Source organism: Chiloscyllium punctatum, chromosome 36, assembly GCF_047496795.1.
Source record: "Chiloscyllium punctatum isolate Juve2018m chromosome 36, sChiPun1.3, whole genome shotgun sequence".
Taxonomy (NCBI): domain Eukaryota; kingdom Metazoa; phylum Chordata; class Chondrichthyes; order Orectolobiformes; family Hemiscylliidae; genus Chiloscyllium; species Chiloscyllium punctatum.
This window is the reverse complement of record NC_092774.1, coordinates 67,319,406-67,341,133: the sequence shown is the minus strand read 5'-3', so window position 1 is coordinate 67,341,133 and position 21,728 is coordinate 67,319,406. Positions and strand designations below refer to the sequence as shown.

The 21,728-nt window shown below is 47.1% G+C and overlaps 2 non-coding genes across 2 annotated transcripts; one reads left to right on the top strand and one right to left on the bottom strand.

Annotated features, from left to right (window-relative positions):
* The first annotated feature begins 1,040 nt into the window (after window positions 1-1,040).
* Window positions 1,041-1,112, top strand: trnaw-cca (transfer RNA tryptophan (anticodon CCA)). The gene has a single exon. It is a non-coding gene; the product is annotated as a tRNA-Trp (tRNA).
* Window positions 1,113-6,085: 4,973 nt separating this feature from the next.
* trnae-cuc (transfer RNA glutamic acid (anticodon CUC)) lies at window positions 6,086-6,157 on the bottom strand. Its single transcript has one exon. It is a non-coding gene; the product is annotated as a tRNA-Glu (tRNA).
* Window positions 6,158-21,728: the final 15,571 nt, after the last annotated feature.

Below are 21,728 nucleotides of genomic sequence, written 5' to 3'. Positions count from 1 at the left end.
TTATCCCCAAATACAATCCATATGTCAGGAAATCACTGGTGCTGCCCTGACATAGATAGTCAATGTTTGAACAGAAGATTATGGGGAGAAAATGCAGAAATCCGAAATGCAAAGAGACTTGGGAATTCAAGTCCAGGATTTTCTCAAAGTAAACTTACAGGTTGAGATGCACTTTCCCCTGCAAGTGCCGAATGTGTGACACCAGCCCATTTACATATTCCCTCCTCGCTATCCAAGGAGCCAAACTTACATTCCAGGTGAAGTGGCCCTTTACCTGCACTTTCCACAACCCAGTCTACTGCATTTGCTGCTCACAATGTTGCCTCATCTACATTGGGGAAAACGAAGCCTTAACTGGGTGACTGCTGCACAGAACATCTACGTTCTGCCTGCAAAAAAGACCCTGAGCTTCCAGTTGCCTGCCAATTCCACACCCCACCCTGTTCCCTGGCCAACATCTCTGTCTCAGGTTTGCTGTTGTGTTCCAGCGAAGCTCAGCACCAGCAGAACGAAGAGCACCGAATATTGCACTTGGGGACCATACATCCCTCTGGTCCCAATATCCAATTCAATCATTCGAGGACCTGAACTCCATAGTATCCTCGTCCCTTCCACACACACCAAGCCTTGTTATCACATAGTCTGTCATTCCACGCTACTTCGCCACGAACAGTCTCCATTATTCACCCTCACAGTTATTCACCCTCCCACGCAGATCGTTGTCAACTCCTTTTTCTGTCCAAGAGTTCTTCCCTCGCTTTGGGCTCTGTCCTGATCTTCCCTTCCTCCCACAATATCTCCTGCATATAAACCGACATTTTCCCAATCACCATCTGTTCTGTGGAAGGGTCACCGGCAACTCCTGTTTTTTGTTCCTGATATACAGCATCCGCAGTTCTTTCAGATTTTTATTGAGAGAGAGTTGGAAATTGTTTCGAGAGACAGAAGGAGAAGGGGGAGAAACAGAACAGACATGAACGTAAAATCATTGTAGTGCGATCACTTCCCTTAAGTATGAATAGAGCGCCTGGGTCATCTGTGAGCTTGTGGCGCAACGGTAGCGCGTCTGACTCCAGATCGGGTGGTTGTGTGTTCAAATCACGTCAAGCTCACTACAATCAACATCTAACATTTCGAATGAAGAAAAGAGTCCGTTGTATCGAAAGTTCTTTGTGGAAACTTTCGATCACACGTGAATCTTTGCTGTCAGTTTTATTTGTGAACACTGTGTCAGGGAGATGGTGTGCCCATTGTTTGGGGAAATGCTCAGCTCCCCGCAATGTGAGAAGTCGAACACAAACTGTTTATCACGGGATTAAAACACACAGCCGCTTCGTTCAGTTGGTGACAGCGCAGTGTGAATCACATTATACCGATATTTTTACAACATAATCTAGAGATTTCCATCCAGGTTTTAGTCACATCAAACTGCCACGTAATGATGTTATGGCCTCAGTAAACTATAATAACGTGAAGATCGCTGGGATGATTTTCTACATCCGACTGCAATATAAACACAGATCATTGTTTCCAATTTTGGTGGAACAAAAGACATCATATTGGTGGATAATTACAGTTAGTACAAACACAGCTAGCCATCGATAAATATTAATCCTGTTCCCTTCAATGGCCAAATTTCAATTCAGAAACCAAGTGCACTCGGCTGCTTGTAACATAGACAACATGACAAAATGGCTCATAGGAGGAGAAATGGGGCATTGAGAAGGAGTGAAATGTTTGCTTTTGGTCACCTCGACAATTGTTAGAAAAACAGGTTGAAAGGATTCTTAAAAGGTGTCTGAAGGAGTGGTGAGGGATAACACTTCAGACAGCGCCAAGTGGAAGACCACTTTCTAGTGGAAGGAAAAGACATTCCTTATTTCTGAAAGAACTGGGAAACAGAAGAGGGGATGAAATCTGACTTGGGAGCTATTTCCTATTTGTTGAGGATGTCGCTTCATCACAGTCTTGGTTTAGAGCATAATCTCTTCATCAGGAATAAAGGGTGGCCCAAGGGGGCTGAGAGATAAATGGGAAGGAAGTGGGGCTGGATTGAAGGTAGATGGGAGTACAATAGATAGATGGAGGTAGGGATTGATGGTGATAGGTCAGAGATGAGGGTGAAGTAAATAGGTGAGAAGCAAGGTGGACAGGAATGACAGGTCAAGAGGTTGGTGTCGAATTGGAAGGTTGGATCTGGGACAAGGTGGGGGAGAGGAAATAAGGAAACTGATGAAATCTGCATTGATACCATGTGGTTGGAGGGCCCTAGAGCAGAAGTTGAGGTGTTTTTCCGACAAGTGTCGGGAAGCAAGGATTTGGCAGTGGAGGAGGCCCAGGACTTGCATGTCCTTGGTGGAATGGGAGGGGGAGTTAAAGTGTTCCGCCACAGGGCGGTGTGTCGGTTAGATTTAGAGTCCCAGAATTCTTCCCTGAAATGTTCCGCTAGTTGGCGTCAAGTTTCCCCAATGTGGACGAGACCATATCACGAGCAATGGGCATAATCTTATAAATAGATTGCATAAATCTTAGCCCGCCAGAGTTATTTTCTTTAATTAAATTAAAGAAAATTTTTATTCAGTTGGATGACTGCATGAAACGGTTTGTTGGTCCGATTTGAATCATCACACCCAAAAGAGACAATGCCATGAATATCAGTGAACTGCTCTTTTTGTTAAAAACCACAAGTTCTTGATTTATTTTCACAACTTACTGGTATTCACACCTACATATTCGATGTCAAACTCTGACATCAGAAATTAAATTACAGCATTAATTTTGACTTACAATATTCGAGCAAACAAATTAATAGCACACAGTGAATCGCAAGTCTGATTAAAATGAAATTAAATCTGACCAAAAAAAATATAAATTCAAGATGGGAGATAAGAAATGGGGTAAGGGCAGAAGGCAAGAAATGCAGCATCATAGAATGTGCGCCTCCAGAGAGTGCATTTTACCAACGACCACTGCTAAATATAAACACTCTGATATGATCCTCCGGTTTTAATGTAAACCATAACCCCATACAGTAGGTACCCTTTAAATGAGTTAAAAATACAAGCCTTGAGCAAATCCAGCTTCCAGCCTTATTCAGCCGCTCCCTGTAGCTGAAACCCTCCAACCCCCAGCAACATTCCCGTAAATCGTTTCTCACAGAGAAGTCAACGGTTCAGTCCTGAAGAAGGGTTAATACCCAAAACGCTGACTACTCCACATCCTGGTGCTGCCTGGCTTGCTGCATTCTCCCAACCTCCTGCTTGCCTACTTCGGGTTGCAACATGTAGTGGTTCAGTGTTTACCACTGCAGGCTCACCGTGCCAGGGACCCAGGTTAGATTCCAGCCTTGGGTGGCTGTCTGTGAGGAGTTTTCATATTCTCCCAGTGTCTGCGTGGGTTTTCTCTGGGTGGTCCTGTTTTCTTCCATAGTCCAAATATGTTTAGGTCATGTCGATTAGCCATGCTTAATTGCCCATAGAGTTAGGTATATTAGTCAGACGGAAATGGCTCTGGATGGGTTACTCTTCGGAGGGTCGATGTGGACTTGTTGGGACAAATGGCCTGTTTCCACACTGTCGCTAATCTCATCTGCACTACATTTGTCATTAACGAATGGCTGAGTAGACTCGATGGGCCGAATGGCCTAACTTCTGCTCCAATGCACTTGCAGTCTTAGGTTTCTCTGGATCATTTCATTTGGAAATGTGCAGTCCCTGGCTTAATGTGCAGAAGTTTCCAATGAAAACAAAGCTCATATGATGGTTGAACTCCTACAGTGTGGAGACATGTCCTTCAGCCCAACACATCTGCACAGATTCTCCGAAGAGTAACCCACTCAGATCCATTTTCCTACCCTCCATAAATTGCACACAGACCCCAAAGGATGGAAGTATTCCTGGGTTCCTGGTGCCATGAGGCAGCAGTGCCAACCGTGAGCCACCATGAGGTTGTGGTTGTGGGGGGTGGGGGAGGTAATTGCAGTCCAGAAGAAAACAAATACAGCCTACCTACTCCCCCACTGCACCCACTGTCAGAACTGGCAGGAGGTTCAGTCCTTGGGGGTGACTCAAGGCAGCGTCACCGGTGGGATCTGATTGCCGGGAGCGCTGGTGCCCCCGCTGATGCTTCCGCAAGTTGCAGGAAAACATGAACCTCTTCCCACACTCGGGCCAGCTGAAGGTCCTCTCCCCGGTGTGGACACACTGGTGCTTCAGCAGGGCGGAGGAATTGCTGAAGGACTTCCCGCATTCAGGGCAGCAGAAAGGCCTCCCCCCTCCGACCCCATCCACCCGTGTGGCCAGCTGGTGCTTCAGCAGTGTGGAGGAGCGGGTAAAGTCCTTCCCACATTCGGGCAGGAGAATGGCATCTCCCCGGTGTGGACGGACTGGTGCATCAGCAGGCCTGAGGAATTGATGAAGGACTTCCTGCACTTACGCAACTGAGCGACCTCTCCCCCATGTGGACCCACCAATGGGCCAGCAGGTCGGAAGAAAGAGCAAAGCCCTTCCTGCAATCGGTCAGAAGAACGACCTCTCCTCAATATGGACCCACTGGTGTCTCAACAGGTGGGAAGAACTGCTGAAGGCCATCTCGCACTTCGGGCCGGATAAACAGCCTTCCCCGGTGTGGACCAACTGGTGCGTCAGCAGGGCAGAGGAATCACTGAAAGCCTTCCCACACTCAGGGCAGCAGAAGGGCCTCTTCCCCTCTGTGGACCCATTGGTGCTTCAGAACCCTCTCAAATTTCACAATATCCTTCTGATAGGAGGGAGACCAGAATTGTACACAATATTCCGAAAGTGGTCGAAAAAATGTCCTCGAGAAACACAACATAACCTCCCAACTCCAATACTCAGTGAGAGGATTGCGAAAGCTTTCAAAACCCACAAAAAACAAACAGGAAAGAATGGAGGGTCAAACCGAATTTTTGAGAGTCAACTTGAAAGCATCAATGAGAAATCGGTGGAGGGGGTTTATTGGGGACCCGTTCTCCTTAAATACACAATATACGTATTTCTCTTGTGCTCTTCGTAGATTCTCTGTGCTGCAGTGTGTAGTGGCTCGTTGAAATAATCTCCTGATGCAGCTTCTTTTGTGGGTGTTGGGATGATTGCTTCTGTGGTTAAGGATTTGGTTTGTGTGCATTGTTTTTCTGTAGATGCCAGTTTGAAGTTCTCCATTGACTCTTCGCTCTACTGTGACATCAAGGAATGGCACTTTGTTGTTGATCTCCTCCCCTTCAAACCAGGAACCTCCCTTAGACCAGAGTCTCACTGCTTGGAACACCAATATACAGACTAGTCAAAGGCCTGCACTGAAGGCGAAAACACCTAGTCGAAGATTCACTCCACTCCATTTATTCCATCCAAGAATTCCTGATCACCAAAGACACTGAGACAGAAGTAGATCGAATAATGTTGTCCTTTGACATGACAGCCCTGTTCACATCCATTAGCATCAACGTGGCCAAAGAACACTGAAGACACTACTCGAAGAACCAAAGACACAAACACAGCATCAACTTCATCAGCAAAGATAGCACTGTCAAGCTCGGGGAACTGTGCCTTACCACCCACTTCATATTCAGTAACAAGCCCTACCAGCAAATCAACGAAATACCCTGAAACTACCAGCGTCAGGATTCCTCGCAGAAGCAATAATTCAGAGACTCGAACAAACAGCCTTTCCAACGATCCAACCCAAACTTAGAGTCCGCTACAGCGATGAAACTTTTATCATCAAAAAATGAAACAAATTAGAGGAAACCTACAACACCATCAACAATCTCCTTCCTGGCATAAAATTCACAAAAGAGGAGAACAACAACAAAGTGCCATTTCCAGATGTCGCAGTCGAGCGAACAGTCAATGGTAAATTGAAAACAGCGTCTATAGGAAAACAACACACGCGAACCAAGAACTTAACGACAGAAGCAATCACCACTGCACATAGAAGCAAATCTGAATCAGGACACGATTTCAACGAGCCACGACACACTGCAGCACCCAGGAACTACGAAGATCAAAAAATGACTGTACAGAGCATTCAAGAAGAACAGGTAGCCTGTAAACCACCTGAAAACGGTTTCCCTGACCGGGAATCGAACCCAGGCCGCGGCGGTGAGAGCGCCGAACCCTAACCACTAGACCACCAGGGAGATGCAAACAGATCCTAATAGCTCTACTGAAATTTTTTTCCCTTCCCTAAAATCGAATCCGGGCCGTGGTCGGTCGAAGGCTTTCACCTGTGTCTCCAACAATGTCATTTCGTGTAAATATTGCTCCTGATACTGTCTCCTCTACATTGCGGAGAGTGGAGACTGCTCGCAGAATTAAGTGACATCGCTTGAGGGAACATCTACCGGGCACGACACCAATCAACCGCATCGCCCTATGGCCCAACATTTCAAACCCCCTCCCACTCTGCCGAGGACATGCAGGTCCTGGGCCTCCTCCATCGCCGCTCCCTCCCCACCCGATGCCTGGAGGATGAACGCCTCATCTCCCGCTTGGGGTAAATTCAACCCCAGGCCATCAATGTAGACTTCATCAGATTCCTCATTTCCCCTCCCCCCACCTTACCTCAATTCCAAACTGCCAGCTCAGCGCTGTGCTCATGACCTCGCCTACCTGCCAATCTCCATCCCCAACTATCTGCTCTACCCCCCTCTCTGATCTCTCACCTTCATCCCCAACCCCATTCACCTATTGTGCTTTTTGCTACCTTTGGTCCAGCACACCCCACCCGCAATTTATCTCTCCACCCTGGAGGGGTCCTGCCTCTATTCCTGATGAAGGGCTTTTGCCCGAAACGTCGATTTTCCTTCTCCTCGGAAGCTGTCTGACATGCTGTGCTTTTCCCTCACCACTCTGATCTAAACTCTGGTTTCCAGCCTCTGCAGTCCTCACTTTTGCCTACCCAATAAACCCAGTGTGCCGATTTCACATCAACAAACTGACACAAGCAGAAACAACGTCTGCAGAAACCCTAGCCACATTACTTTACATTAAAGACATCTGGGAAATGATGTCCAGACAACTTAACCCTCTCAGCATCATGGTGGCCCACAAACCTACCAACACACTTAAACAGCGGCTAATGAACCTGAAATACGCTATACAAGCAACCAGAAAACGAATGTAATTTACAAAATACCATACAAGGAAATATATACATGAACTCTGCCGCACAGTTTTTTTGTGGCAAGAAATGCTGGGATGAGATAAGGAAGATTTTTTCAGCCAAAACGAATCGACACTGACTGGACAGCCATTAAAAATGGCTTTTTACAATATATGTAAATGATATAGAAGATGGTATCAGCAATAACATTAGCAAATTTGCTGATGACACAAAGCTAGGGTGAAATGTGATGAGGATGTTAGGGAATTACAGGGTGACCTGGACAAGTTAGGTGAGTGGGCAGATGCATGGCAGATGCAGTTTAATGTGGATAAATGTCTGGTTATCCACTTTGGTGGCAAGAACAGGAAGGCAGATTACTACCTCAATGGTATCAAATTAGGTAAAGGGGCTGTTCAGAGAGATCTGGGTGTTCTTGTCCACCAGTCAATGAAGGCAAGCATGCAGGTACAGCAGGTCGTGAAGAAGGCTAATAGCATGCTGGCCTTCATAACAAGAGGGATTGAGTATAGAAGCAAAGAGGTGCTTCTGCAGCTGTACAGGGCCCTGGTGAGACCACACCTGGAGTACTGTGTACAGTTCTGGTCTCCAAATTTGAGGAAAGACATTCTGGCTATTGAGGGAGTGCAGGGTAGGTTCACGAGGTCAATTCCTGGAATGGCAGGATTGCCTTACACGGAAAGACTGAAGCGACTGGGCTTGTATACCCTTGAGTTTAGAAGACTGAGTGGGGATCTGATTGAAACGTATAGGATTATGAAAGGACTGGACACTCTGGCAGGAGGGAACATATTTCCGTTGATGGGGGAGTGCCGAACCAGAGGACACAACTTAAAAATACGGGGTAGACCATTTAGGACAGAGATGAGGAGAAACTACTTCACCCAGAGAGTGGTGGCTGTGTGGAATGCTCTGCCCCAGAGGGCAGTGGAGGCCCAGTCTCTGGATTCTTTTAAGAAAGAATTGGATAGTGCTCTTAAAGATAGTGGAGTCAAGGGGTATGGAGATAAGGCTGGAACAGGATACTGATTAGGAATGATCAGCCATGATCATATTGAATGGCGGTGCAGGCTCGAAGGGCAGAATAGCCTACTCCTGCATCTATTGTCTATTGTCAATTGTCTATTGTCTATTAAAAATCAACGCTGTCATCCCAGGATGGAAGCCGCGAAGGGATGTACAGTGTTCTTATTTCCTGAAGATTTACAAAGCTGAGACTGGGTTTTGGTGTTTGTTCCCTTTCCACTCCCAAGAGCCGCAGTGGTTGGGGCGGTGAGTTGGGGAAAGTGAAATGTGCCCGTGAGCAGCGTGTGGGCTATTTCAGCTTCCCCTCCTCTGACAGCGCTGTGACTTAACTCTGATGTTCTCAGGGACATTTACTGACGCGAACAGTGAAAAGATTCTCATTCCTGCAGATTAGGAATTGTACCCATACGCCGGTTTCATGACAATGAGGAAGATTAATTGGGATGTGTGAAGAAGCTGTGAGCTGCAGTTGAAACAAGTAGGTGGAGTCAGATGCGTCATCCATTGCCCCCATGGTCCTGAAGAAATGTTTACTTTTGTCTTCTTGAGAGACTTTGGACACTGGTGTGGCAGGGAGAATACTGAGATACCGAGTGAGGGAGATTCGGTGCGCTGACTGTGAAAAGTGCTTGAAACCATTTACTCAGATTGGGGAATTAAAATCACACCCCTTGTGGTGGGAAAGACTGTGTCCCAGCTCTGTTTGTAATTTCAAACCCAGAGCAACACAAGGAAAGCTCCACCCAATGGGGAAACCGTGGAAATGTGGGGACTGTGGGAAAGGATTCCCTTCCCCATCCGTGCTGGAAACCCACAGACGCATTCGCAACGGGGTGAGGCCGTTCACCTGCTCAGTGTGCAGGAAGGTGTTCAGACAGAGAGAAGCCATTCACGTGCCCCATGTGCAGGGGAGAGTTCACTCAGTCAGCTGCACTGCTGACCCACCAGTGGGTCCACACTGGAGGGAGGACATTCACCTGCTGTAAGTTCCAAAAGGGCTTCACCTGCTCCTCCCACCTGAGGAGGCACTATCGAGTTCACGTGACGGCACAAGGGGATGGAAAGCGTGATGGCTAAGTGCTCCGATCAACCCAGCACTGGGGTGTCCCAGGTTCGAATCCCACTGCGGTAGATTGCAGAATTAGAGTTCGGTCAGTAATCGGGACTTCAGAATCTCAGGATGAAATCACTTTTAGGGGGTAAAAACACCATCTGATTCACTCATGTCCTTTTTAGTGAAGGAAACTGCCGTTGCGGGAAAGGGTTCACTCAGTCATCCCAGCTGCATGTTTTACCGGGCTGTACCAGGGATCCAGTTACAAACGGACAACTCAGCTGACCAACAAAGAATGTGGGGAGGGGAGAGTGGGTGCATTTTGAGCTGGAGGTGTTTTCTTTAACAACTACTTTTTGTAAGCCTTTTTCCCGGGGAAATCTGAAGCTGTGACAAAATAGGGTCGTAGTAAAGGTTACCTGAACTTACCGCCCGGCTGAGACTCTGTGAGGTCCAACAGGTTTTTGTTTTAAAGCTGCTCATTTCTTTCAGCCTCCAGCACTAATGTCATCTCTCAGAAGGACCAGTGAATGAGTAGCTCATATTGTTACAAATTGTATATTTTTTCAGGACTTCAGGTTCATTGTTTCATTGGCATTGCAAAGTTTACTAGCAACGGTGGGAGGTGTGGGCTGTATTCACTGGAAACAAAGTTTTAAAATCTCACAAACACCAGGGTTTATTCTAACAAGTTTATTTGGAAGCACTAGGTTTCGAAGTGCTGCTCCTTCTTCAGGTAGCTGTGGTGTAGAATCATAAGACACAGAATATATCGCAAAAACATTATAGTGTCATTCAACATAAGTGATGTATTGAAGAAACCTAGATTGCTGTTAAATCTTTCATCTTTTAAAATGGGCTGCAGATTTCAGTTCATTAATATGTACATTCCAGAACTTCTTTTAAGTCACGTTCTCCAGGAAACTTGATGTTTTATAAAAGGAGGTAACACCTCACATCAAACAACGCATGAAAGCTATGAGGTGAGATCTGTCTGTATCCCAATCTTGAGTCAGACTGGTTCTATTTCCAACTGTATAATCCTGCAAATGCAAATTCACCCCAAATGTGTGAGTGCATGCATGAGAGAGAGAGTGTGTATGTGCGTGTGCATGCTGGGTAAAGTGTGTGTGTGATGGAGTATAATCATGTGCGAAGATGTATGCGTGGGTGTGAGTGGGGTGGTGTGTTAGTGTGTGTCTGAGAGAGAGCATGTCTATCGGAAAGGCTCTGTACGAGCGTGTGAGTATGTAAGAGTGTGTGAGAGAGTGTGAGAGAGAGAGAGCGAGCGTAACAGTGAAGTGGGGTTACCTGTCATGTGAAATGACCCAAGGTCGTGATTGAGGCCATCCTCCTGGTTTCCGAACTTGGCTATCAGCCTTTGCTTAGCCACTAAAAATGATTAAGCAGTTACACAACACACGCTGGAGAGGGCAGGGTGGGAATTGTCTTTCGATTTGCAGAAGGTAGGACGTTCTGAGTGCTGGAAACGAAGGAATACACATACTGGAAGAGCTTCGGCACAGAGAGATGGAGCTGGAAGCCAGGCTGCAGACACGTTGGGGGATTCACTGTGGAAACAGGCCGTTTGGCCCACCAAGTCCACACTGAGCCTCTGAAGAACATACCCCACCCCCTGACCCACCCGATAACCCCACAGCTAATCCCTGAATTTAGAACGCCCAATCCACTCTAGCCTGCACACCTTTGGAAAATGGGAGAAAACCCGAGTACCCAGAGGAAACCGACGCGGACAGGGGGTGGGGGAGGGGTAGGAACGTGCAAAATCCACACAGTCACTGTGAGGGTGGGATTGAACCCAGGTCCCTGGCGCTGCGAGTAATCCCCTCTCCAGCTCTCGGCAATCCATTGGCTTCTCCCCAATCATGGTGACACTACAATCAGTTTGAGGAATTCAATTTGCTCCCATAGAGTTTCCACGGGGCAGGGGTCGTTGTTACTCGGCAGATTCAATGATCCAATGAAGGCCTCGTCTATAGCGAGAACACTAGTTCACATTTCCTTGAAAAATTAAAGTCCTCTCCGGAATTAGAACCCTTGAGCACTCCCACGCAGGCTGCGTGTATTCACGGGGATTCTCAATGCATGTTGATATTTGAAATCATTTCCTGCAGACAAACATTTCCCCTCCTGGATTCAAACACTGCAGATATTCAGGCCCTGACTAAATTTCTATTCCATGCCTGAAAAGCAAATCCTCCTCTGCTAATAACGTGAGAAAACAGATCACTGCTGTCAGTGCAGGGCAGAAAATAGGATGAGAGAATTTTGGTTTGCACAGAGCAACCTTCTCTATCTTCTCCCCGAAATCTCTGTCTCTCAATTCTTCCACCTTTCATTGGATTCCAACCCAAATTCATCCTTCCATCCTCCTGCCTTTGCCCAGCTCCCCTCTCCTGAAAGTGCTGACCCTCTGTTCAGTTTCTCAGCCACATCTCGCCTTCCTTAGTGTATAGCCCACATCTTTATTTAGTTTTTAAAACAGAAAGGCAGTGGTTTGCTAATGCCAGGATGTGAGGGTGACTGCACTCACACAGTGTTCCAGATTCGTCTCTCGTGTCATTCAGAAAAGTCTGCACTGCACATGTGCAGAGAAGGGGATGCTGGGAGTGGGTGGGATGCATTCTCACCTCCCCATCCAATCATCCCCATCGCGTCCCCTGTCCATTCCCTCACCGCCACCCATAGCATCCCCTGTCCATTCTCTCTCTCTACTCTTACCTACCAGTCCCTTCTCTCTCTCTCCCACACATACCACTCTCCCCACCTCGTCCATTCTGTCTCTGCACCCTCTGCCCTCTGTCCAGTCCCTCATACACCCTCTGTCCCCATTCATTCCCTATTTCGCTCCACCCTCTGCCTTCCCCAATCCAGTCCCCCCTTTGCACTCATTTTTTCTCACCTCCCACACGCTGCCCCCATCCATTCCTTCTCTCCCCACGTTCTCCCGTCATACATTGTTGCTCTCTTTCTCCACCCTCTACCCCGACCATTCTCACACCAAGCTTTGCCCCGCCCATTCTCTCCCCACCCACTGCTCCCTGTCCAATCTCTTACCTCCCATTGACCACGTCCATTCTTTCCCCACCTACTGCCCCGTCCATTCTCTCCCCACCCACTGCCCGTCCATTCTCTCCCTACCCACTTCCCCCGTCCATTCTCTCCCTACCCACTGCCCCGTCCATTCTGTCCTGATCCACTGCTCCCCGTTCAATCTCTCCCCATCCACTGCTCCCATGAATTCTCTCCCCACCCACTGCCCCTGTCCATTCTCTCCCCACCCACTGCGCCCCAGCCATTCTCTCCCTACCCACTGCCCCCGTCCATTCTCTCCCCACCACAGGCCCCCGTCCATTCTCTCCCCACCCACTGCCCCATCCATTCTCTCTCCCCACCCTCTGCAACCAATTTCTTTCACTTCACACTTTGTAACTCCGCATTCTCTCTCTCCTCCCCAATCCTCTTCACCACATTCTCTCTTTCTGCTCCCACCCTGTGTACCCCCATGCATTCTCTACCCCCGATGTTCTGCTCTCCTGCCCATTTTCTCTCTTTCTCTTCCCCCAGTCTCTGCGCCCCCCGTCCAAACTCACTCTGAGTACCCTCCCCCGCCCTTTCTCGTGCCTCGAGCCCTCTTTGATCACTGTATCAAACCCTTCTAATGATAGAGAGAGAATGGATGGTGATGGCGACCTGGGGTGGGCGTGGGAAGGGAAGCGTGAGAAATGGCTGACCTTTAACATTGAGAATAGCTAAAATTATGTATTCAGAAACATCAGTAATGTCTGAAAGCACATTCAAATGTTTTAAAAAAGCTGTAGACATTTTTCTGAAAATTGCATTGAAATCTGCGCGGTTAGGTGACAGTTGAGGACAGGCGGTAAGCTTGGAATGGCCTATTCCTAGTCTTGTGAAATTGGTTCAGAATATGTAGAAATACAGTCATAGAGTGGCTGAGAACAGAAACAAACCTTTCGTTCCACGCCAGCATAATTTCCTAAATTAACCTAGTGATCCATTTACCAGCATTTGGCCCATATCTCACTCAGCCCTTCCTATTCATACCTCCATCCAGATGCCTTTTAAATGTTGTAATTCTACCAGCCTCGACCACTGCCTCTGGCAGCTCATTCCAAACACATGCCACGCTCTGCGTCAAAACGTTACCCTGTTCAGTCCCTTTTAAACCTTTTCCCTCTCAGCCTAAACACCTCTAGTTTTGGACTTCCTCCACCCTGGGGAATAGATATACAAAAGTTGAGCTGCCAGACAAAAGCATGGATTTACAGAGATGTCCAGCATGGAAACAGACCCTTCGGTCCAACCCATCAATGCCGACCAGATATCACAACCCAATCTAGTCCAACCTGCCAGCACCCAGCCCATATCCCTCCAAACCCTTCCTATTCATATACCCATCCAAATGCCTCTTAAATGTGGCAACTGTACCAGCCTCCACCATTTCCTCTGGCAGCTCATTCCATACACGTACCAACCTCTGCGTGATTCAGTTGCTACTTCGGTCTCATTATATCTTTCCCCTTTCACCCTAAACCTATGCCCTCTCGTTCTGGACTTCCCGATCCCAGAGGAAAGCCTTTGTCTATTTATCCTATCCACGCCCCTCATAATTTTGTAAACCTCTATAAGTTCACCCCTCAGCTTTCTGACGCTCCAGAGAAAACAGCCCCAGACTGTTCAGCCTCTCCCTGTAGCTCGGATCCTCCAACCCTGGCAACATCCGTGCAAATATTTTCTTAACCCTTTCAAGTTTCACAACATCTTTCCGATAGGATGGAGACCAGAAATGCTCACAATATTCCAACAGTGGCCTAACCAATGTCCTGCACAGCCGCAACATGACCTCCCAGTACTTAATACTCTGACCAATAAAGGAAAGCATACCAAACGCCTTCTTCACTATCCTATCTACCTGCGACTCCCCTTTTAAGGAGCTATGAACCTGCACTCCAAGGTCTCTTTGTTCAGCAACTCTCCCTGGGACCTTACTATTAATTGTATCAGTCCTACTAAGATTTGCCTTCCCAAAATGCAGCACCTCACATTTATCTGAATTAAACTCCATCTGTCACTTCTCAGCCCCTTGGCCCATCTGGTCCAGATCCTGTTTTATTCTGAGGGAACCATCTTCACTGTCCACCACACCTCCAATTTTGGTGTCATCTGCAAACTTACTAACTGTACCTTTTATGCTCGCATCCAAATCATTCATGTAAATGACAAAAAGTAGAGGGCCCAGCACTGATCCTTGTGGCACTCCACTGGTCACAGGCCGCCAGTCTGTAAAACAACCCTCCACCACCACGCTCTACCTTCTACCTTTGAGCCAGTTCTGTATCCAAATTGCAAGTTGTCCGTGAGATCTAACCTTGCTCATCAATCTCCCATGGGGAAACTTGTCGGACGCCTTACTGAAGTCCATATAGATCACATCTACTGCTCTGCCCTCATCAATCTTCTTGGTTATTCTTCAAAAACTCAATCAAGTTTCTGAGACATGAATTCCTATGCACAAAGCCATGTTGATTATCTCGAATCAGTTCTTGCCTTTCCAAATACATGTCCATCCTGTCCCTCAGGCTTCCCTCCAACAACTTGCCCACCGCCGTGGTCAGGCTCACTGGTCTATAGTTCTCTGGATTGTCTTTACCGCCCTTCTTAAACAGTGGCACCACATTTGCCAACCTCCAGTCTTCTGGCACCTCACCTGTGACTATCGATGATTCATATAACTCAGCAAGAGGCCCAGCAATCACTTCTCCAGCTTCCCACAGAGTTCTTGGTTACACCTGATCAGGTCCTGGGGATTTCTCTAACTTTAACCGTTTCAAGACATCCAGCACTTCTGGACATTTTGCAAGATGTCATCACCTATTTCCCTACAGTCTCTATCTTCCATATCCTTTTCCACAGTAAATACTGATGCAAAATATTCATTTAGGATCTCCCCCATTTTCTGTGGCTCCACACAAAGGCCGCCTTTCTGATCTTTGAGGGGCCCTATTCTCTCCCTTGTTACCCTTTTGACCTGAATATATTTGTAAAAACCCCTTGGATTCTCCATATTTCTATTTGCCAAAGCTATCTCTTGCCCCCGTTTTGCTCTCCTGATTTCCCTCTTAAGTATACTCCTACTTCCTTTATACTCTTCTAAGGATTCACTCGATCTATCCTGTCTATACCTGACATATGCTTCCTTCTTTTTCTTTACCAAACCCTCAATTTCTTTTGTCATCCAAGCATTCCCTTTTTCCTACCAGCCTTCCCTTTCATCCTGACAGGAATATACTTTCTCTCGATTCTTGTTATCTCAATTCTGAATGCTTCCCATTTTCAGCCGTCCCTTTACCTGCGAACATCTGCCTCCAATCAGCTTTCGAAAGTTCTTGCCTAATACCGTCAAAATTGGCCTTTCTCCAATTTAGAACTTTGACTTTTAGGTCTGGTCTATCCATTTCCATCTCAGCTGTACCCGTCTCAGATCGATCTCTTCCTTCACTTTTTTCCCTGGGTCCCACCCTCCCCACCGTACCAGTTTAAATCCTCCCAAGCAGTTCTAGCAAATTTTCCTGCCAGTATTTTGGTCCTCTTCCAATTTAGGTGCAATCCGTCCTTCTTCTACAGGTCACTTCTACCCCAAAAGTGATCCCAATGATCCAAAAATGTCAATCCTTCTCCCATACACCAGCTCCTCAGCCATGCATTCATCTGCTCTATCATCCTATTCCTGTCCTCACTAGCTCGTAGCACTGGGAGTAATTCAGATATTACTACCGTTGAGGACCTCCTTTTTACATTTCTGCCTTACTCTCTGGAATCTCCCTTCAGAGTCTCAACCATTTCCCTTCCAGTGTCGTTGGTTCAAATGTTGTCAATGACCCCCTTCTGACCCCTTTTCCCCGTGAGAACATTCTGCACCCTCTCTGAGACATCCTTGATCCTGGCACCAGGGAAACAACCTTTTCTCTGCTGGCCACAGAAACGTCTGTCTGTACCTTTGACTACAGAATCCCCAACACAATTTGTTCATGGAATGTGAGCATCACATCTTCATGCCTTATTTCCCCTGAAAACTTGACTGCTAATAATGCAGATATGAATATTGGGTGAGGACAAGATGAGATTGAGGAGCAATGCCTATTGTGGCATAACATATTGTACTGGCTTGAATTGTACCTTGACAAGACAGAAACTTTGGGAGAAGAACAGAATTTGAAATTTCTTCTTCAGGTTGTTTCGTCCATCAAATTTGTAATGGCTCTTTTATTGAATTATTTCCCTATATCCACATATATCTGGAATCATTTTCTTTTCAAGAATTTTGCAATTATCGTTGCCTTTTACTGGCTCCATCACCTCTTCAAGATCATTCCAAATCGTATTAACTTGCTTATTTTCTTAAAAGTGGAACCGTCTCACCCCAGCCCAACCCCTTTTTTAAAAGCGGCTGCACTATTTCCAATATGGTCACGCTTTCTAAATATTACCATGTAATTTTAATTATGACCATGTCGTTTTAGGTTTCAATATATCTTTTCAAACATAAAAATGTCCCTTTACATGTAGCTAAGCCCTTTAAAGGTGTTATGTTCCACGAGGTGCAATCTTGCCCCTCGATAATGTATATTTACCCCTTTAGATATGACTATGTCTCTTAAAGGGATATTTCGGATTATAAATAGGGCAACATCTCTTCGAACTACATCCCTTTGAAATATACTCATGTCTGTTTAAATCTCTTTATTTGCAGAAATAGCCCGTTAAAATGTCCATGTCCCATTCAAATGCGGATTTCCCCAATTTGATATGACGATGTTTTGTTATATGTCGGAGTATCCCTTTAAATTGAGCCGTGAGCTTTCACAATGTCGACAGGGCTCCTCGAAACGTGGCAGTGTCCCCCCTGCAGCTGCAGAGCGAGACAGGAGAGTTTGTTTTTGTGAATGAGCAGTTGCAGCGCGAGGTGGCTGTTGCTTGGTGACGGTGAGGCTCCCCCGCCCCGCCCATCCCTCTTGAACTGACGTCACGCGGGAGCGAAGGTGGTTGGGAGGAGAAGTTGCTCGAGCGGTGAAGCGGCGGCCGTTAGGAAAATGGCGCCGTGCGACCCGGGGCAGGCACCCGTTACTGGGCACCGCTGCCTTCCTGGCGCAGCTGCTGTGACACGGCCACACCGCCCGGCTGTACAGCAGACAGGAGCCGGTGACCATTCTGGAGGCGGATGGGGTTAAGGGCCTGTTTGGGAACCCGTCGGCCGCCTGGGTGGTGGAGTTCTACTGGTCGTGGGGCGGCCCCTGTGTCAACTCTGGGGCCACCTGGAAGGTACTGGGCCCGGGAGGTGAAAGGTGAGGCAGTTTGGGGGGGGACGGAGGGGAAGGAATGTGTGGCCTGTCCTGTCGTAGTGACATTTTACACTGACTTTCCATCTGCTTTTACTGAGGCTTGTGCTTTTTAGGGTCACTTTTTAAATCCTTGTGCTTTTTATCTTTGTGGACTAAAATAATTTATCGATTAGGGTGTAGGTTAGGGAGGATTTGCTGTACTATATTACCCATAGTGCCCAGGGATGTGCAGGTTAGTGTGGATTGGCCATGGGGAATACAGAGTAAGGTGGTGGGTATGAGTGGGACGCTCTTCAGAGGGCCAGTGTGAATAGATGGGCTGAATGGCCTGCTTCCACGTTCTTGGAATTCTATGACATTCCTCCCCACAAAGGAGTATTTCATCCGCATCTATCAGAATTCTACTGGTTTCAATAAGATCACTTCTGGTTCATGGAGGTGTACAACAGAGAAACAGACCCTTCGATCCAACTCGCCCATGCTGACCAGGATTCCCAAATTAAACTAGTCCGACTTTTGTGCAGTTGGCCCATACCCCTCTAAAACCTTTCTCTCCGTCCACCCATCCAAATATCATTTAAATGTTGTAACTGCACCTGCATCTCCCATTTCCTCAGCAAGTTCATTCCACACAAAGACCACCCTCAGTCAAAACGTTGCCCCTCAGGTTCCTTGTAAATCTCTCTACTCTAACCTTATAAAAAGCCCCCTTGTTTTGAGCTCCCTACGCTAAGGAAGAACCCATTGCTATTCACCTTACCTCCGCCACTCATGATTTTATAAATCTTAATAAAGTGGAAAAGAAGTCCCAGTCTCTCCTGAAACTCAAACCCTCCAGTCTTATCAACGTCCTGGTAAATCTTTACCAAACCCTGTTACCCCTATACTTCCTATTACAGGACAACCAGAACTGTATGCAGTACTCAAAATGGCCTCACCAACATCCTGTACAACCTCCACATGATGTCCCAACTCCTATACTCAACGGTGTGAATAATTGGGGCTTTTGCCCGAAACGTCGATTTCGAAGCTACTTGGATACTGCCTGAACTGCTGTGCTCTTCCAGCACCACTAATCCAGAATCTGGTTTTCAGCATCTGCAGTCATTGTTTTTACCCCAGTGTGAACAATGAAGGCAAGTGTGCTGAAATTACCAGAGATGCAACTTGCAAAGAACCAAGTACCTAAAGTACTTGTTATCACATAGTCTGCTACGACACACTACTTATTGTTAGCCACTAACGGTCTCCATTAACAGTTATTCACCCTCCCACACGGATCGTTATTCACTCCTTTGTCCCTCCTATTGTTCTCTCTCTGAGCTGGCGGAAAAGAGAGCAATATACACTGGAGACTCTGAGCCAGCTGATACTTGCTCAGTGTGAAATACATTCCACTTTGCTCCAAGAATTGCAAGCAGCAAAGAGTTTCCAGAACATCTGCTTTTCATTCTGTCCCCGGGATGCGGTTTCTGACATGCGGATCGTCTTGTCATTCACGTCGGAACCGGTGTGGCAAATTACTGGGAATGGACGAAATCGCAAGGTATGCATTTCAATTTTATCAGCTCATTGGCATCGTGATTCAGTTCATAGGAAACCGACGAAGAACAGGAGAAGACCACTCAGGCCTCCAAAAGAATGTGACTTGAACCGTGTGAGTTTCGCGAGTTTTTGGGTACGTGCAAGATACAGAACAAAACACAGCATCATTGCAAAGAAAAACTGCCCAAGGAGACATTGCGCAATTGCAGAGAATAGCTTTGATCCATCGATACCCTGGGTTATTGACCCAGCACACTGCCGCTGCGCCACTCTGCTTCTAACCATGGCATCGTTTTCCACAGGTGCCATCAGCCTTTCGTCTGGCGCGTGAAATGCACATTCGAGACTGATGTCAAAGATCTCCACTGCTGTCGTCTTATATGGTGTTGCGCAGACGTATGGAGGGTGTGTAAATATAAACTTTTTCTAACTTCCCACATACCCATCACAGCATGTGTCATAGCGCAGACGCATGCTATGCGGCCCATCTTCGCTCTGCTGGTTCGACACTGTCAGTAAATGTGCGTGTCCATTTATATCATTCTCTTGCCTTCTCTATGTAATTCTGCACATTGTTACTTTAAACAGGACCACCGAATTCCCGTTTGCGTCTATTGAATCTGCCTCTTTGTCAATGTCAGACAGGGATTTGCTGACCCTAATGACTCCCTGTACGAAAGCGTTCTTTCTTATGTCACTTTTAGTTCTTTCCCCCATGACTTTAAAACACTGCCGAATTGTTGCCGATCCTTTCAGAGGTGGGAGCAGTTTGACTACATGACTTTCTCTGTCTAGACCCCACATGACTTGGAAAACTTCAATCAGGCCAGATTTCAAATTTCTGTTCTTCGAGGAGAGCTGTTCTAATTTTCCAATCAACCCTCATCTCTGACTTCCCTCAAATAGCGCCACCACTCACGAGAACCTGTTCAACGCTGTCTCCAATCATTTCACTTCCCTGCTTTCTGCCCCATTGGTACTCCAGGGAGCTAAACCTCGTTTAGCGAAGTTGCTTTTTGAGAAAAGTAATCGGGCACTTTTGCGCAAATCATGACATGCGGGGTGGTCTGGGATTTGAACGCGGGATCTCTCGGAATTCTGCGTCGAAGTCGGCCCGAAACACGAATCACACACCAGGAACAGATGCACACCCCGCCCAACCTCTTGAACGCACTGAGTTTTGCTCTGTGTGCAATTTATTTGACATTGCTCCAAGAATTGCAAGCGGCAAAGAGTTTCCAGAACAGCTGTTTCTTATTCTGTCTCCCTGCTGCTGTTTGTCCTGTCCCCGGGAGCGGGACTCTCTCCACTGGCAGATAATTCAACCGTTTTGTTTCTAAACTTTTCTCTGACACCGAAGTGACCAGTGACAAGCATTGCCCTCCGCAACATAGGGTACAGAGAACAGGAGAAGACCACGCAGCCCTCCACGAGTGTGTCATTTTAACATTGGTCCAGTATATCAACGTGAAATATTTATGTCAAAGTTTTTGGGAAGCAGATGAGAAGACGAGGTGCAGCACAGAGCACCGTTAGGTGGGAAAGCTGCTAAAGACGACATTGAGCGAATAGGAGAGATGGTTTCCCATCTGGGTTATGCTCCCATCACGCACCCACAGACATATCATCCACGTGCAAATATAAACTCTGCCTAAATTCCCACATTGTTTTTTCGAACTGTGATCTCACAATTTCATCACTTGCAACGTTCAAACTTTAACAACGTGCTCATAGATATACTTTGCAAACACCTGGAAACATTCTTCGAAACGTACCTGGGGAATTTCGTTTTGAGGGCTCTTGAACTTTAAGTGGAAGAACGGGAAGTTTGTTTTGAGGCTGTGCAATGTGGAGATGTATTCCCCATGTTAACGGATAGTGGTTGGCCATCTCAGTGCTTCCCGATGCAGGGTTGCCCTGACCCACAGGGAGGTTTCTTTGATAAACTGTCCCGGGGCTTCCAGCCGCACCATGACGTCATAAGGCGAGCCCCCGCTGATGGCCTGCAGCTGCTGTGACACAATAATGATGCTGGTCCCGGAACATGAATACAAATTAGTTCGTGAGTCACGTGGTACTGAATCATTCTTTGGAAAGTTCTTACAACTTCACGGATTTATATATGAGAGCAGGTAAATGGGCAGGGCTTACACCTCGGATCCACTCTTCCTTCGCTCGCAACACCTCACACCCACCTCCCATTGTCCCAAGGCAATTTCCCCTGCAACTGCCGAATGTGCAACGCCTGCCATTTACCTGCTCCCTCCTATTTTCTGTCCCTTGTCCATTCCCTCTCTGTCCTGCCATTCATTATTTCTCTCTTTCTCACCCCACCCTCTGTCCCCTCGCCCATTCTCTCCTCAACCAATGATCCCTGTTCATTCTCTCGTTTCGCACTCTGCACCTCCCCCTCGCCCATTCTCTCTCTCTGCCAAACCCTTTGCCCCAACCCTGTGCGCCCCCAGGCTTTCTCTATTCCCGATGCTCTGTCCCCGTGTCCATTTTCTCTCTCTCTCCTCCCCAACCTCTGCATCCCGTCTAATCTCTCTCCCACTCCCCCACCCCCGTCCTTTCTCGTG